This window comes from Hyla sarda, chromosome 2 (genome assembly GCF_029499605.1).
Source record: "Hyla sarda isolate aHylSar1 chromosome 2, aHylSar1.hap1, whole genome shotgun sequence".
NCBI classification, from domain to species: domain Eukaryota; kingdom Metazoa; phylum Chordata; class Amphibia; order Anura; family Hylidae; genus Hyla; species Hyla sarda.
This window is the reverse complement of record NC_079190.1, coordinates 118,728,185-118,747,463: the sequence shown is the minus strand read 5'-3', so window position 1 is coordinate 118,747,463 and position 19,279 is coordinate 118,728,185. Positions and strand designations below refer to the sequence as shown.

The 19,279-nt window shown below is 44.6% G+C and overlaps 1 protein-coding gene across 2 annotated transcripts in view; it reads right to left on the bottom strand.

Moving 5' to 3' along the window:
- The window catches only part of LCP1 (lymphocyte cytosolic protein 1), a 52,099-nt gene extending 35,709 nt beyond the window's left edge, over positions 1 to 16,390 (bottom strand). Inside the window, exon 1 of one of the 2 annotated variants that reach the window (XM_056555387.1) lies at positions 16,278 to 16,390. The gene's annotated coding sequence lies outside the window, so the exon portion shown is untranslated. Of the gene's footprint in view, positions 1 to 3,871; positions 3,987 to 16,277 lie in introns of those variants that run through there. The other variant, XM_056555386.1, reaches the window with a different exon arrangement.
- Between the last annotated feature and the right edge of the window lie 2,889 nt (positions 16,391 to 19,279).

Here is a 19,279-nt window from a genome sequence, read left to right as displayed (position 1 = left end):
TGTCCAGACAGAATTATCAGCCCACGTGTGACCATTCTTGACTAATAAGGAAGCTGCATTCTAGGTCTATAATATTTCATGTAAGCATAATTGGTAATTTTAGATGAAAACTTATTATAGTGCAGCGCTGTACACAATAATCATTTTTCTAAATTACTTTCAATTCAGCTTGTAAATAGGTAGCTGGCCGCTCATAACTATGCATTAGGAGACAGAGTGTCCTACTCTGTCTTCAATGCATCCATAGCCAGTGGCAGACCCATGTCTCATGCTGACCAAGGGTGCATTGGAGAGTGGAGCTTTTCATCTCCTTAGGTATAGTTGTGAGTGGCAAGATCATGTAAAACTGCAGTTCTGTACACCTATATGCATGCCTGAATTGAAAATAACATAGAAAAATTATTATTGTGCACAGTGCTACACTATAATAATTTTTCATCTAAGATTACAGTTATGCCTGAAGTCTGATGCATATGTGTTTATTTGCAAGTTTGCTGCACTGGTTTTCACATGCCAACATCCTTTGGGATTTCAATATGACAATTATGGACGTTCTTTTGAATGAAAAGGTTCTCTCAAATAATTATAAAAATAAATAAACAATATACAAAAGGGCAAACATTCAGGAAACATGGAAAATAAAAAAACTAAATAAAAACTTAAAGCTGCAAGAATTTTTTTTTTCCTGGGGACTGGCCTGATTTAAGGAGAAACATCAAATGGGTGCAAACTAAACCAAAGCCTAGTCAGATCAACATAGATTTAGAAGGAAAAGGGCAAATTGGTTATCTTCCGATGTGATAAAAAAAGAAGGGCAAGATTAAAGGGTTTATCCAGCAGGCAAGGGGTGTTAATAACAATACCCATTCTGCAGTATTTAAAAAAATAAACCTCTACTTCCCATGATACCTTTGGTGTCCAGCTCCGGTCCCCGGCTGTGATCATCTTTCTGAGTTGCAGCGTGATGCTTGGGCCCAGAGTTAAGCTGGGGCCTAGTGTGTCATACAACCACTCAGCCAATCACTGGTCAAGGCGTGACATTGCTGCACCCAGTAATTGGCTGAACGGCGGTATGAGACTCAGGGCCCCAGCATCACTTTGAGCCCAGGCATCATGCTGCAACTCAGGAAAAGGATTGCAATAGGGGACCAGAACAAATACAACATAGGCAACGCAGAAGCACTGGAGGTAAGTAGAGGTTTTGTTTTTTATATACTGTGAAAATGTCATTGTTTATAAAAAAAAAAACTAAGATAAACCCTTTAAATTGTTACTGTCAGATGTTTTGTAATATGTTTGTTTAATTTTTTTTAATATTTAATAAAGAAAACAGCTCCTGAAAATGCCACCACTAGGGGTCCTCATACCTACTATTATTGGGCAGACTAGATGGGCCAACACATCTGCTGACACATTCTATGTTTCTATGTTATTGGGACACTAATCAGTCCTGCAGCACCATCTGGCTTGTCCCTTAGTCATGGACAAGAGATGACTCATGGACAAGGCTGCATGAGCAGACACACCGATTACCTCCCATCACCACAAGGAAGGGACATGCCCCCTTCCCCTGAGAGGATTTCTAACACTGTGAGAAAATGAAAAGAGGTATTTTTATAAAAATATAAGTGATAGACGTAAATAAATATTTGATGTACATGGTCAGTATTAGGTACTGAGTAACTTATAATTTATTTTTTCTGGGATCTGACAAGTATGCTTTAATAAAGTGATAAGGCCTGGGTAGTGGCCACCCCCTGAATCCTTTGTATTCCTACTGGTTCCCTTGTTGCTGGTGTAACAGGTGACAGTGATAACATTTTATAGCTATGTGATACAACCTTGATGATTAGGCAGATATATATATATATATATATATATATACTCTTATCTGCCAAGGTCATATATTGGATCATGGTGGATAGCTTGTGTGCAGGCTGTAGAACAAGGCAGTATGTAACCTTGTTAAGCACCAGAGGGGTTACAGGTCACATTCCTTCCTGTGATACACATGTCCCAAAAGGTGAGGTACCAAATTAAAATGTCATGAGTCACCTGACAGAGCCAGTCATGTTAGAGCACTTACAAGGTGCCCTAACAAATAGATGAATGACCAGAGATGTAACTACAAGCTTTTGGACTCCAAAAAATATATGTTACAGGGCCAGATCTTCACTATACAGGATTTATAATGCAGGTCCCTGTTATGGAAAATGGGTCATTGTACCCCTATCAGGTACCCGGACCAAGATATAACTGCTATACCGTTGACGTTTACACCTCAGTTAATACCCTTGTTAAAGGGGTACTCCCCCCTAGACATGTTATCCCCTATCAGGTACCAGAACCAAAATATAACTGCTATACCGTCTAAGTTTACACCTCAGTTAACACCCTTGTTAAAGGGGTACTCCCCCTAGACATGTTATCCCCTATCAGGTACCAGGACCAAGATATAACTGCTATACCGTCTAAGTTTACACCTCAGTTAACACCCTTGTTAAAGGGGTACTCCCCCCTAGATATGTTATCCCCTATCAGGTACCAGGACCAAGATATAACTGCTATACCGTCAAAGTTTACACCCTTATTCAGGACTCCATGTCCTCTTATGGTAAACTTGTGAGTAGAACCCCCTCCCTTTCTCTTTATATTGTTAATGTTATACCTGTTGGTACTTGTATGTCAATGTACGTTATAACTTAATGTACAATTCATTTTATGATAAGTTATTATTATAGATTATAATATGATTCTGGCACATTTGTTCTCATTATAAACATTAATGATTATTAAATCCATTGCTGTTATATTATCTGTCATAAAAACATGACATTTTATTTTTAAAACAAATGTCTTCTGCAGTGGATATGTAGGGGCCCATAATAAAATAATTAAAGGGCTTCCCCCCAAGTATTGGCCCAGGAATGAGCACAAACTCAGAATAAACCATTTGTCCAAATGCAGTGTTAGTATATTGAAGAACAATTTCATTTATTTATTTATTTTAGAATAAATTGATTTTATTGTTTGTTTTTATAATATTTTGATCCATTGATACTGAAACCTTCACACAAAAAATTGCAATATTTTTTGCATACATCCAAAGACACAAAGTTTAACATAATTTTTATTAAAAGTCCCACTATGTCTCTTTTGGTACCTTTCCACCAAATACTTATCCTGAATTAGGGTAAAGAAAGCAAAGATTCATCAAGTAACCCTGGCTTTGGTATATGGGCCATGAAACGACCAAATTTTCATTATCTTTATTGGATAAAAATAATATGACAATCTTGTATAAAGACATTGGTATTTATACACCCTGTGTTCTTATATGCTTTTCATGATTTTCCAAAAAATTTGCAATTACAAAAAAAAACTCAGAATATGTTAGAAGGGAGCCGGCATAATCACACATGTCATTATTTAAATGAAATAGATAATAGATGTAAGCTTCAAATCTGCAATGACTAATAGAGAGATAACCACTTTTTCACCTATAAATTGCCATGTGGCCATACTATCTTTGGAGTTAGCTTTGCCACTTCAGCTTTGGTAAAGGTTTAGAGGTTTAACTTCTAATTTCGCTTATAAATATTTAGTTATACCAATAAAGTTTATCGCAATGTTAAATTGAAGATATTCTAGATCATAAAATGGTGATTGCTTTTACTTACGATTTACCGTTTGCTTTGACCACACACTTCCTGTGCAGTTGTAGAGCGCACTACGATGTGTGCTTACAGCTATACCGACATTACTATAAGTGACACTTTTGAGAACCCACCATTAGCCTGTTCCTTATAATGAATAATAAATGCATTAAACAAGGGTCAATTTATACAGAATTCAGTAAACAAAAGCTTACCTCCTTCAGTATGAGGCTTGTCACGGGCAATGCAACTCAAATATCTTGAAAGAAGTTAGGTGAACTAGTAAAGCTTTATTTTGTGGTTAGTAAAAGGAAGTGACTGTCATGTAAAATTATTACTTTATAAGGAAATGTCAGCCGTTTTAACCCTTCCTCTATTTCCAGAACCACCCGATTAGTCAAAAAGATTTTAACATCATTACCCACTTCCTAGCCAGTAGAGAGCTTTAGCAATGCTAGTTGCTCTTTCTGTCAGTGAACATCCTCTTATGTATTAAGGGAACTACATGAAGAAAATCCATCCGGTGGTCCCAGCTTCCAACATAATAATGGGGTTCTTATACAAAAGGGCCTTCAGATTCTGTACATGACAACTCCACTTAAGGCTGACTTTAGAACCAAAGTAGCAGAATTCTGTTGTACGAATATGTCCAGAATCATGCACCAATTTAGCTTCAGTTCAAACAGAACTCTACTGATATTTGAATGTTCAATGGAGTTAACTAAAACAGATTGACCAAGAAAAAACGTTTGGTGTGGTTGGCTACCTTGATGGTGAAGGTTGCCATCAATGCAGGGATATGGTACACAAAACAGAACGGCTGGTGTTGGTTCATGCCATCAAGCTTTCCATTACAGTAGAGGGGACCTAAGGAAATGTTGTTGCCTTAATCCACAACACTCCCCTTAAGGTAAAGGGCAGCATAACCCTCTGTTTCCATCTTAGTTAATTAATAACATTGCTGTGTGCGTAAGGGAGGTGGATTTTCAGGTTAACAAAACCCATAGGAAATATGTATGGGGCTAGGGCCCTATTATACAGTCGTCATAGCAGCATGAATTGGGAGATGTGTGGCTGGCGTCAAAACATCTATATATATATATAAAACTCAATGTGTGTGTGTGTGTGTATGTGTGTGTGTGTGTATGTGTGTGTATGTGTGTATGTTCCAGCATCACCTACAAACGGCTAAAGATATTAACATGAAACTTGGCACACATGCTACTTATATGTCAATAACAAACATAGGATAGGTAATTTAACCCTTACTCACCCCTATTTGCCAGAGTTGGGGTTTTTATTTATAGTCCCATACAAGTCTATGGGAAATATATGTTACTGCATAACTTCCAAACGGCTGGAGATATTTCGATAATATCTGGTCACATGTTACTTACATGTTCACTTAAAATATAGAATGGTTAATTTAACCCTTAACTACCCCCATTTGTGAGGGTCAGGGTTTTCGTTAAAATTCCCATGCAAATCAATGGGAAATGTATGTTTCCACATAACTTCTGTATGGCTGGAGATATTTCAATACCTGGTACACATATTACGGGTCGGGATAGGAGGTTGGGATAATAGGTCGGGATAGGAGGTCGGGATAGGAGGTTGAAATAGGAGGACAGGATATGAGGACGGGATCGGAGGTCAGGATAGGAGGTCGGGATAGGAGGTCGAGATAGGAGGACGGGATATGAGGATGGGATAGGAGGTCGGGATAGGAGGTTGAGATAGGAGGACGGGATAGGAGGTCTGGATAGGAGGTCAGGATAGGAGGTTGGACTTGATTAAGGGAGGAATCCCGAAAGCTTATCTCTACAAAATGCTGTAAGTCCAATAAAAAAGTTATTACAAGATACTGCAACATTTTATGATTTGCATCTGCATCACTGGACTTATACGGTTACTCAAATTTACTCTATATATATATATATATATATATATATATATATATATTTATTTATTTTTTAAGCGTGGAGTCTCTCCCTCTATTCCATAACTAGCCAGCTTATTTCCAATAAATTTCCAATAAATGAATTTCGTTTTGTTCTTGTTATTTTTCAATTTTACAAGATAAGGTTATATGAGCACTGCATGACGTTGTAAAAAAAAAAAAAAGCTACAATAAGAAATGGTGTTTAAGATAAAGCTGGGCTAAAATGTTGTATATAGAATTGTGTTTCATCAGGGTATTGTTGAAAGAGGAACAATGAGTATTGTAGAATCACTAAAAAAGAGCAGACTGCTGCTTTGTCAGACTTGCATTATATTTTGCAATGTAGTTCTATAATTTTTTAGTGTGAAATCTATTTCACCATGTATTTAAAGCACAGATTTCATTTGCTTGTCAAAAGATCTGATACAAATGTGGACACATAAGAACAAACTGATCTAAATGTACATTTTTTACCAAACAGAACCAACTTCATGAATTTTTTTGTAGGACTTTATAAAACTAGTGATCTGCACAGGGAATATCAGATTCACTATTATGTGTCTGCGGAGTGTTGGTACTAGGTACAAGCCAGGCGCATTTTATCCCTGCTATAATGTACATACACTTGCCCTCCTTTTGGTGTATACAGTTTTCTTTCTATGGAGGCTGGTCATGTTCTGTAACGTATGCGCCTCTGGCTCAAGCGGATGTGACCTTAAATGATAAAATATATCTCTAATATCCTGTCACTATTCTGCCATTTTGGTACATTCACCCTCAGGTACCTTGAGCCAGTGACAAACCTCGAAACACACAATGTTACTACTGGTTCCCAACCAGTGTTCGTAGTTTTCCATATATTACCTGCACATCTGACCTAGAGCTGTTATTGTAAAGGAGTACTCTGCTTCCACACTCCTATCACACACACACACCTATCGCAGTAGGCCCTAAATGAGTTATGCACACACCAATACCAGTCCATATACCCACACACCAAATGCTGCCACCACCTGTCACTACACCAGACAGGAGGATGCCCCAGTTAACACATACCACACACTAAAAGGTTCGGTTCTCTAGAGACAAGGCTACACGTTGTGAGAGTAAATGGCCGCTCTGTTCCCTCTTTTAGCAGGTGGCTTTGTTTCCCAGATACAACACTACTTGTTATCCCTGCTTTACTCCAGGTTAACCAGCTTATTCACACTGGGGTTCCTGTGTGGACTCAAGGTCACTGTCTGTGAGATTCATTGAGCACAGTTATTGTATGGAGTGCACTAGGTTGGTACCAGTACTGGAGGGAAACGTTTACTGTGTGTGAATGCATTATTACTGAGCAAGGATAAAATGTGAACAGAAGGAACCGTTACAATGTAAGGGCACACAGGGGCACCAGTCCTGTATAGGACACAAAGGTGGGCACTATGGGGCAAACAAAGAAGGCAGTATCACAATGTAATAAACTGAGAAGAATAGCAAACTCTACATAGATGGGTTGTAGCTAGGAGGACCGTCATGGTGGTCTGGGACAGTTGGAGACGTGAAGGGAAAATAAATGACTTCAAGAGATCACCAAAGTGCCTCCATAACAGTGAAAGTCACAGTGTCCTGAAGAATACCAGTTACATGTGTGTTTCACGAGTTCCCTACAACAATGTATTCATTAGTGCTAGAATAATATCTGCCTGTCTATCTATCTAACCCACCTTCCTACCTACCTATCTATCTATAATAGGTGGCCTTGACGTGGCGAGTGGACTTCTACCTTTTGATCAAAATGTATATTAACAACCTGTTCATTTTTGAATTTATGCTGAGAAGCAACTAGATCAAAATACAAAATGTAGATGTGCGACCATGTCTGTTTTCTCTACTTGAATTCACATTGTGTTTTCTATCCCCTCCTTTTTTTGTTGCTTTCACTTTGTTTGCACTCTGCCCCACCCCCTCAGCCCAACCTTATATTAAGTAGCAGGTAGCTAAACAGGGCCCTTTGATTTCTGGCAGCCTCCCAGTCTGACTGGTAAGTGAGCTTTTACACCTTGTTCACACTGGTGTGGTGCTGTTCAGTGTCTGTTGCTGTCTGTGGGGAGGTGCGACCCACGGACTGGTTTGAGTGGCTCAGCCAGTGGGTCCTTCTCCCCGTGGGCACTGGTGTTGCGGCGGTGGTGGTCGCCGCCCAGTGCTACGCCATTTTATGCTAGGGCCGTTAGGGACCCACTCTAAATAGGTGGCCTTGAAGTGGCGAGTGGGCTTGTACCTTTTGATCAAAATGTATACTAACAACCTGTTAATTTTTGAATTTATGCTGAGAAGCAATCAGATCATTATACAAGATTGTAGATGTGCACCATGTCTGTTTTCTCTACTTGAATTCACTACCTTTCTATCTATCTATCTGTCTTTCTACCTATGAAGACAGAGACAACACCATAATGTAGAGTCACAGAGGTGGCGGGTGGCCTAAGTTTAGCACCTTTTATACTGCTCCTTATATACTGGTATTATTGGCCATGGAAATTATTTTACCTATGTATTTTGCCTATAACATTATATATATTTATTTGAGTTGGGTTAGGGTGGAATACGGGTGTAGTGGAGGTGGGGCAAGTGTTGCTAGTCTATTTAATGATATAAAATAATATATACGTTTTGGTTGGTGTTATTTTATAGCGGGGGGGGGGGGGGGGGGGCTGGGGGGGGGCAGCATTTTATTCTCGGACCCAGGCAGCACAGTAGGGAAGTAGCCGGCAGCATGGAGGGAGGGACTGGAGCTCCCCGTCACCTGGGGGATGGCATCAGCCAGCAGGGATCATCTGCAGCAGAAGTCAGTGCTGGCTACATACCTATTTAGCTACCTGGATATCATTCAAATTAGCTAGCTACCTACATACCTGGCTACGTACCTAGTTAGCTAACAATCCAGCTGTCAGGTCGCGGCGACTTGTAGGCTCAGCACCAGGCCCATGATGCTCTTAATCCGGCCCTGTTTCTACCTCATGGCTTGATTTTTGGCTCTGATATGCATTGTCAGCTTTGAGACCATATACAGACAGGGCTGTGTCTTTTGAAATCATGTCCAATGATCACTAATTTATCACAGGTTAGTCCAATCAAGATGAGAAAGAGAAATGGGAGACCCCCAGAGCTAAATTTCAAGTGTCATATTTCACGGGTCTGAATACTTATGCCTATACAGAATTTCAGTTTTTTTCTTTATTAATCAATTTGCAAAATTCTGTTTTCACTGAACTATGGGGGTTTGTGTACAGAATGATGGGGAAGCTTTTTTTTTAATTTTAGCACAATGCCTAAACATAGCAAAATGTGAAAAAAGTGAAAAGATCTGAAAACCTCTGGATTGTATGACCTCTGGTTAAGTGTTGTTGTCACGATGCCGGCTGGCAGGTAGTGGATCCTCTGTGCCAGAGAGGGATTGGCGTGGACCGTGCTAGTGGACCGGTTCTAAGTCACTACTGGTTTTCACCAGAGCCCGCCGCAAAGCGGGATGGTCTTGCTGCGGCGGTAGTGACCAGGTCGTATCCACTAGCAACGGCTCACCTCTCAGGCTGCTGAAGATAGGCGCGGTACAAGGGAGTAGACAGAAGCAAGGTCGGACGTAGCAGAAGGTCGGGGCAGGCAGCAAGGATCGTAGTCAGGGGCAACGGCAGGAGGTCTGGAACACAGGCTAGGAACACACAAGGAAACGCTTTCACTGGCACAATGGCAACAAGATCCGGCAAGGAAGTGCAGGGGAAGTGAGGTGATATAGGGAAGTGCACAGGTGAAGACACTAATTGGAATCACTGCGCCAATCAGCGGCGCAGTGGCCCTTTAAATCGCAAAGACCCGGCGCGCGCGCGCCCTAGGGAGCGGGGCCGCGCGCGCCGGGACAGGACCGAGGGAGAGCGAGTCAGGTACGGGAGCCGGGGTGCGCATCGCGAGCGGGCGCTACCCGCATCGCGAATCGCATCCCGGCTGGAAGCGGAATCGCAGCGCCCCGGGTCAGTGGATCTGACCGGAGCGCTGCAGCGGGGAGAGTGTAGCGAGCGCTCCGGGGAGGAGCGGGGACCCGGAGCGCTCGGCGTAACAGTACCCCCCCCCTTGGGTCTCCCCCTCTTCTTAGAGCCTGAGAACCTGAGGAGCAGACTTTTGTCTAGGATGTTGTCCTCAGGTTCCCAGGATCTCTCTTCAGGACCACAACCCTCCCAGTCCACTAAAAAAAAAGTTTTCCCTCTGACCTTTTTAGAGGCTAAGATCTCTTTGACAGAGAAGATGTCCGAGGAGCCGGAAACAGGAGTGGGAGGAACAGATTTGGGAGAAAAACGGTTGAGGATGAGTGGTTTAAGAAGAGAGACGTGAAAGGCATTAGGGATACGAAGAGAAGGAGGAAGAAGAAGTTTGTAAGAGACAGGATTAATTTGACACAAAACTTTGAAAGGACCAAGATAGCGTGGTCCCAACTTGTAGCTAGGGACACGGAAGCGGACATATTTAGCGGAGAGCCATACCTTGTCTCCAGGGGAAAAAACGGGAGGAGCTCTTCTTTTCTTATCTGCGAACTTCTTCATGCGTGATGAAGCCTGTAAGAGAGAATTTTGGGTCTCTCTCCATATGATGGAAAGGTCACGAGAAATTTCATCCACAGCGGGTAGACCAGAGGGCAAGGGGGTAGGGAGGGGGGGAAGAGGGTGACGGCCGTACACCACGAAAAATGGGGATTTGGAGGAAGATTCAGAGACTCTGAAGTTATACGAGAATTCGGCCCATGGAAGGAGATCTGCCCAGTCATCCTGGCGGGAGGAAACAAAATGTCGCAAATAATCACCCAAGACCTGGTTAATTCTTTCTACTTGTCCATTGGACTGGGGATGATATGCAGAAGAAAAATTTAATTTAATCTTGAGTTGTTTACAGAGAGCCCTCCAGAATTTAGACACGAATTGGACACCTCTATCCGAGACGATCTGCGTAGGCAACCCGTGAAGACGAAAAATGTGTACAAAAAATTGTTTAGCCAACTGAGGCGCTGAAGGAAGACCAGGAAGAGGGATGAAATGTGCCATTTTGGAGAATCGATCAACGACCACCCAAATAACAGTGTTGCCACGGGAAGGGGGTAAATCAGTAATAAAATCCATACCAATCAGAGACCAAGGCTGTTCGGGGACAGGCAGGGGATGAAGAAAACCAGCGGGCTTCTGGCGAGGAGTCTTATCCCGGGCACAGATAGTGCAGGCTCGCACAAAGTCCACAACATCCGTCTCCAGAGTCGGCCACCAATAGAAGCGGGAGATGAGTTGCAGAGATTTCTTGATGCCCACATGACCTGCGAGATGGGAGGAGTGACCCCATTTGAGGATTCCGAGGCGTTGGCGTGGAGAAACAAAGGTCTTTCCTGGAGGAGTTTGCCTGATGAAGGCAGGAGAAGTGGAGATCAGGCAGTCAGGTGGAATGATGTGTTGCGGAGAGAGTTCAACTTCTGAGGCATCCGAGGAACGAGAGAGAGCATCGGCCCTAATGTTCTTATCGGCAGGACGAAAGTGAATCTCAAAATTAAACCGGGCAAAGAACAGAGACCACCGGGCCTGGCGAGGATTCAGCCGTTGGTCAGACTGGAGGTAGGAGAGGTTCTTGTGGTCGGTGTAAATAATAACTGGAAATCTTGATCCCTCCAGCAGATGCCTCCATTCCTCAAGTGCTAATTTAATGGCTAGAAGCTCTCGATCCCCGATGGAGTAGTTCCTCTCCGCCGGAGAGAAGGTCCTAGAAAAAAAACCACAAGTGACGGCATGCCCGGAAGAATTTTTCTGTAGAAGAACAGCTCCAGCTCCCACTGAGGAGGCATCAACCTCCAGTAGGAAGGGTTTGGAAGGGTCAGGTCTGGAGAGCACGGGAGCCGAAGAAAAGGCAGACTTGAGTCGTTTAAAGGCGTCTTCCGCTTGAGGAGGCCAGGACTTGGGATCGGCATTTTTTTTGGTTAAAGCCACGATAGGAGCCACAAGGGTAGAAAAATGTGGAATAAATTGCCTGTAATAATTGGCGAACCCCAAAAAGCGTTGGATAGCACGGAGTCCGGAGGGGCGTGGCCAATCTAAGACGGCAGAGAGTTTGTCTGGATCCATTTGTAGTCCCTGGCCAGAGACCAAATATCCTAGAAAAGGAAGAGATTGGCATTCAAACAGACATTTCTCAATTTTAGCATAGAGTTGATTGTCACGAAGTCTCTGAAGAACCATACGGACATGCTGGCGGTGTTCTTCTAGATTGGCCGAAAAAATTAGGATATCATCCAGATATACAACAACACAGGAGTATAACAGATCACGAAAAATTTCATTAACAAAGTCTTGGAAGACAGCAGGGGCGTTGCACAGGCCAAAGGGCATGACCAGATACTCAAAGTGTCCATCTCTGGTGTTAAATGCTGTTTTCCACTCATCCCCCTCTCTGATGCGGATGAGGTTATAGGCGCCTCTTAAGTCCAATTTAGTAAAGATGTGGGCACCTTGGAGGCGATCAAAGAGTTCAGAGATGAGGGGTAGGGGGTAGCGGTTCTTAACCGAGATTTTATTAAGACCGCGGTAGTCAATGCAAGGACGTAGGGAGCCATCTTTTTTGGACACAAAGAAAAATCCGGCTCCGGCAGGAGAGGAGGATTTACGGATAAAGCCCTTTTTTAAATTTTCCTGGACGTATTCAGACATGGCAAGAGTCTCTGGGGCAGAGAGAGGATAAATTCTGCCCCGGGGTGGAGTAGTGCCCGGGAGGAGGTCGATAGGACAATCATAAGGCCTGTGAGGAGGTAGAGTCTCCGCTTGTTTTTTGCAGAAAACATCCGCGAAGTCCATATAGGCCTTAGGGAGACCGGTTACTGGAGGAACCACAGAGTCACGGCAAGGGTTACTGGGAACCGGTTTTAGACAGTCCTTGGAACAAGAGGGCCCCCAACTCTTGATCTCCCCAGTGGACCAATCCAGGGTTGGGGAATGAAGTTGAAGCCAGGGAAGTCCAAGGAGAATTTCCGAGGTGCAATTGGGGAGGACCAAAAGTTCAATCCTCTCGTGATGAGATCCGATGCTCATTAGAAGGGGCTCCGTGCGGAAACGTATGGTACAGTCCAATCTTTCATTGTTTACACAATTGATGTAAAGGGGTCTGGCGAGACTGGTCACTGGGATGTTGAAGCTGTTGACGAGAGAGGCCAAAATAAAATTTCCTGCAGATCCAGAGTCCAAGAAGGCCACAGTAGAGAAGGAGAAGGCAGAGGCAGACATCCGCACAGGCACAGTAAGACGTGGAGAAGCAGAGTAGACATCAAGGATTGTCTCACCTTTGTGCGGAGTCAGCGTACGTCTTTCCAGGCGGGGAGGACGGATAGGACAATCCCTCAGGAAGTGTTCGGTACTAGCACAGTACAGGCAGAGGTTCTCCATGCGGCGTCGTGTCCTCTCTTGAGGTGTCAGGCGAGACCGGTCGACCTGCATAGCCTCCACGGCGGGAGGCACAGGAACAGATTGCAGGGGACCAGAGGAGAGAGGAGCCGAGGAGAAGAAACGCCTCGTGCGAACAGAGTCCATATCTTGGCGGAGCTCCTGACGCCTTTCGGAAAAACGCATGTCAATGCGAGTGGCTAGGTGAATAAGTTCATGAAGATTAGCAGGCATTTCTCGTGCGGCCAGAACATCTTTAATGTTGCTGGATAGGCCTTTTTTAAAGGTCGCGCAGAGGGCCTCATTGTTCCAGGATAATTCTGAAGCAAGAGTACGGAATTGTACGGCATACTCGCCAACGGAAGAATTACCCTGGACCAGGTTCAACAGGGCAGTCTCAGCAGAAGAGGCTCGGGCAGGTTCCTCAAAGACACTTCGGATTTCCGAGAAGAAGGAGTGTACGGAGGCAGTGACGGGGTCATTGCGGTCCCAGAGCGGTGTGGCCCAAGACAGGGCTTTTCCAGACAGAAGGCTGACTACGAAAGCCACCTTAGACCTTTCAGTGGGAAACAGGTCCGACATCATCTCCAGATGCAGGGAACATTGGGAAAGAAAGCCACGGCAAAACTTAGAGTCCCCATCAAATTTATCCGGCAAGGATAGGCGTAGACCAGGAGCGGCCACTCGCTGCGGAGGAGGTGCAGGAGCTGGCGGAGGAGATGACTGCTGAAGCTGTGGTAGTAACTGCTGTAGCATAACGGTCAGTTGAGACAGCTGTTGGCCTTGTTGCGCTATCTGTTGTGACTGCTGGGCGACCACCGTGGTGAGGTCAGCGACAACTGGCAGAGGAACTTCAGCGGGATCCATGGCCGGATCTACTGTCACGATGCCGGCTGGCAGGTAGTGGATCCTCTGTGCCAGAGAGGGATTGGCGTGGACCGTGCTAGTGGACCGGTTCTAAGTCACTACTGGTTTTCACCAGAGCCCGCCGCAAAGCGGGATGGTCTTGCTGCGGCGGTAGTGACCAGGTCGTATCCACTAGCAACGGCTCACCTCTCAGGCTGCTGAAGATAGGCGCGGTACAAGGGAGTAGACAGAAGCAAGGTCGGACGTAGCAGAAGGTCGGGGCAGGCAGCAAGGATCGTAGTCAGGGGCAACGGCAGGAGGTCTGGAACACAGGCTAGGAACACACAAGGAAACGCTTTCACTGGCACAATGGCAACAAGATCCGGCAAGGAAGTGCAGGGGAAGTGAGGTGATATAGGGAAGTGCACAGGTGAAGACACTAATTGGAATCACTGCGCCAATCAGCGGCGCAGTGGCCCTTTAAATCGCAAAGACCCGGCGCGCGCGCGCCCTAGGGAGCGGGGCCGCGCGCGCCGGGACAGGACCGAGGGAGAGCGAGTCAGGTACGGGAGCCGGGGTGCGCATCGCGAGCGGGCGCTACCCGCATCGCGAATCGCATCCCGGCTGGAAGCGGAATCGCAGCGCCCCGGGTCAGTGGATCTGACCGGAGCGCTGCAGCGGGGAGAGTGTAGCGAGCGCTCCGGGGAGGAGCGGGGACCCGGAGCGCTCGGCGTAACAGTTGTGCAACCACAAAGGCAGCTTCCTGATTATCAGCTAACTTTGTGAAAGGGCTTATGTTATGCAATCAGTAAAAGCCAATGTAAATAAGACAATAATTTCAGGTACAGGGACGAGTGAAGTCAAGATGTTTTATAAGACCCAACCAAGCTCTGCAGCCCCAGCTGACCAATAAGGAATTCATAGGAAGAGATTGGATGCCAGTGAGACAGATTGCAGCAATGCTGGCCTCAACGTCACTTAGGGCCCAGGCATCACGATTTCTGAGCTGAAGAGAAGCGCATCCAGGAACCAGAGCGGAACATCGGAGGCACCACTGGAGGTAAGTAAAAAAATATATATATTTTTTAAATAGACTTTTAAGTGGGAAAAATTGTAGAAAAAAAACCCTTTCCCACTAGATAACCCCTTTAACCCTTTCTAGGTATTGTATATAGTATTAGCTCAACAGTAATATGCTGGTGAAAAAACTGGATGAGGCCCCTTTTACACTATACATTCATCTGTTTTTAAAGATCTGTTATATGTTCCATTATGAAAACTTTGAAAACTGGCCGTTAAACAGCCATTACAAAATCCCATTATAGTCCAAAGGATTTTTACATTCACCTATTTTAACCGTCATAGACCATTATTAATAACGGACATTATTTTGTGACGGGAGAAAGTAACGGGAGAAATAGTGCATGCACTATTTCTCCCGTTACTTTCTCCCAAAACAAAATTAATTTCCGTTATTAATAATGGGCTAGGACGAGTTAAAATGGGTGAATGTATAGTGTGAAAGGGGCCTGAGTCAAAGGTGCACACCTGGAGAAATAAAGACCCCGATAACATGATAGTAATCAGCAAACATACCACACCAAATAGGTGTAGTAGTCCCCTGAGGTAAAACTCTAATTTGGAAAACCACAAACCACATGGGATGCCTGTTAATAAACTAAGTGTGAAGAGAAATGTACTAGCTGCATCCCATATGACCTGTCCTTAAAGGAGAACTCCAGAACTCCCGTTGTACGGGGTATAGAAAAATAAACATCTTCTTACCTCCAGCAACCCCTGCAGCGATCTTCTTCCTGAAGCAGCAGCGTGACTGTCGTCTGCAGAAGCAACTATGTGTCACGCTGCAGCTCAGCATATCGCTGGCCGAGGCGGGACATCAATGTGGCCAGTTATTTGCTGAGTGCTCCAGTAGATGACTGCAGCTGCAATAAGGTAAGTAGATGTAAAAAAATGTATACCCCACACAATGGCCATATTGTGTTCTCCTTTATTATGATAGCGACTAGAAGACTTCTAGAGGTGGTGGGATTCAGCGGTGCTGGTCAGAAGTGGACACGTCAGGTAGGTGAAAGGATGATATTTATTCCAAAAATGCAACGCGTTTCACCGCAGGTGCGGCTTCATCAGGCATGCCTGATGAAGCTGCACCTGCGGTGAAGCGCGTTGCATTTTTGAAATAAATATCATCCTTTTACCTACCTGACGTGTCCACTTCTGACCAGCACCGCTGAATCCCACCACCTCTAGAAGTCTTCTTGTCGCTATTGTCTTGTTTGGATGGGAAGGCTGCAGGCCGGATTCTGTTCCTCCCCATGCGGACCATTGTTGTGTGTGAGTCCACACAACCGCATTCGGTAAGGGCATTCTCCATTTTACCTTTTGGACCCTGCACCTGCGGTATCACGCTAAGGAGCGCTCTCTTGTCTTTTCCTTTATTATGATGGCAGAAATATTGCAGCCTCATAACTCACTCATTATGTACCAAAAATAAAATGACTGCAACTCCTGGCTTCTTGGGATTTCATTGTACCCTCAACCTTCAAAAAAGAAAAAAACACTGATATAGAGGTAGATACCGGCTGTACACAGATCTGTACGCTATATAAGTGATTATATACAGGACCATATAGAGGTAAATACCAGCTGTACACAAGATCTGGCTACCATATAAGTGATTTAAGTTACATCTAGCGACTCACAGGAGACATCTTTTCTGATCAGTGTCGTCCTCTTTCCTTTTCTTCTCCATCCAGGATAGTAGGTCCCCCGTAGGTATATCCCCCAAAATAGCAGGTAGTTAAACCATTAGGTAGGTATGTCTCACAGTAGTTAGATAGTTCCCTAATTATGTACTCAGGGAGGTAGTTCCTCCATGATAGGTAAATACATCATTAAGTAGATAGATTGACCCCCCCCCCCCCAAGTTTATAAATATGATAGTAGGTAGGTTGTTAGCTATGTAGAAAGCAGGCAGCACAACCACGTATTCTGGCAAAATCTTGGGGTGCAAGCAAAGATAGCAGTCCCAATCGCAGTATGTGCAGATAATCCAATATGCAAAAGATACAGCAGAACACCCAGTAGTAATGTGCAAAAAATGGGATTTATTTAACCCATATCAGATGCGATGTTTCGACGGCATCCCGCCATCTTTTTCAAGCATGGTACACAGGTTGTTGTAACCTGTGTACCATGCTTGAAAAAGATGGCGGGATGCCGTCGAAACGTCGCATCTGATATGGGTTAAATAAATCCCATTTTTTGCACTTTACTACTGGGTGTGCTGCTGTATCTTTTACATTTTAGGTTGTTAGCTAGCTAGGTTGTTGACTACATAGGTAGGCTGTTAGCTAGACATATTCTTAGCTAAGTAGGTAGGTAGCTATCTATGTAGGTTAGCTAGTTAGCTAGGTAGATAGCCAAGTAGTTAGCAAGGTAGGTAGGGGGATAGGTATTTAGGTAGGTGGTTAAGTAGGTAGGTAACCAGGTAAGTAGCCAGCCAGGTAGGTAGGTTACTATGTAGCTAGTTAGTTAGCCAGGAAGGTAGCTTGCTAGGTAGGTAGACAGACAGGTAGGTATGTAGCTATGTAGGTTATTTCCTAGCACAGTAGATAGCCAGGTAGGTAGCTAGCTAGGTTAGTAGATAGCCAGGTAGCTAGAAAGATAGCCAGGTAGTGAGGCAGCTAGCTAGGTAGTTGGATAGCCAGCTAAGTAGATTGGTAGGTAGAAAGCCAGGTGGGTAGGAAGGTGGGTACGTAGGTAGACATCCAGGTAGGTGGCAAGCTAGGCAGACAGCCAGGTAGGTGGGTTGGTGGTTGGGTAGGTAGACAGCAAGGTAGATAGGTAGTTTGGTGGGCAGATGTTTAGTCAGACAGGCGGGCAGCCAGGCAGGTGGGCGGGCTGGTCGATAGTCAGACAGGCAGGTGGGAGGGTAGTTAAACAGGCAGGCAGGTAAGTGGTTAGTCAGACAGGTAGTTAGACAGGCAGTCAGTCAGACAGGTGGGCAGAGGTAAACACTTGAACTGGGGTGGTCAAGCGAGGAGAGGTAATATTCACATCAAGGGATGCCACTCCTACTTGTCCAAGATGAGAGCGTTCTCCCAGACGCAGAGGACGTATAGAACAGTCTTTGAGAAAGTGCTCCGGACTGGCACAATATAGGCACAATTTCTCATTGTGTTGACGGGATCTTTCCTGCTGCGTTAAAGGGGTTATCCACCATAAGGTGATTTTAGTATGTACCTGGCAGGCAGTAATATACATGCTTAGGAAGGATCTGCACTTGTCTTGGGGCTAAATGGATATGCTGTGAGATTACCATAACACTGTGGCTAGCTGTTTGTGAACTAGTATTTCCTGTTTGACTTTTCTTTTTTTGACTACAAATCCCACAATTTCATCTTCCTCCCTCCCACACATCAGCCACCCCACCCATTGAAACATAAATGAGCTGCAGACCTGTGGTTTTCAATCAGGGTGCCTACAGCTGTTGCATTAGTTGCAGATTGATCTCTCTCCCACCAAGAGATCGCTCCACACATTGAAGCAGACATGCTCCCTCTCATCAGCTGACTAGTGAGTCAGGTCATGGCCGCATTGCAAGCTGGGAAAAATCTGAGACAATAGTCATTTTGTATGCTGGTAAAAAAAAATATTGGGGTGAAAATCACCGAAGAATTGTGAAAAAAACATCACACACAGGCACAGACACTATATTATGAACTACACTAACTTTACAGCCCCTGTAGCATAGTCAAATAAAAAAAAATCTTGAAATAACCCTTTAAGAGAAAACAGTCCATCTCATTAGCCTCTTCGGCAGGATGCAAAGAAGAAAGTAGAGGTGGATGTTGGAACACGGGTGCCAGATGAGGTAAACACCGTGTTCTGGCAGGTTCTTCTTCCAAAGGAAGTTCTTCCTGCCTCTCGGCAAAACGCACATGAATTCAAGTGGCTAAATGGATACGTTTACTCAGGTTAGTCGGAGAATCTCGTGCAGCAAGAGCATCCTTGATTCGAGAGGAAAGTCCTTTTTTAAAGGTAGCACACATGGCCTCGTCGTTCCAAGCAAGTTCAGAGGCAAGAGTGTGGAACTGAGCCTCGTAGTCGCCAACGGAGGAGTTCCCTTGGCTGAGGTTCAGAAGAGCAGTCTCGGCAGAGGAGGCTCACGCGGGTTCTTCAAATGCACAGCGGAATTCTGCAAGGAAGGCAGACAGGTTCAAGGAGACCGGATCTCTACGGTCCCAGAGAGGAGTAGCCCAGGCCAAAACTTTTCCAGACAGTAGACTGACCACAAACTCCACTTTAGCATGTTCCATCGGGAACAGATCCGCCATGAGTTCTAGATGGATAGAACACTGTGTCACTGTCACGATGCC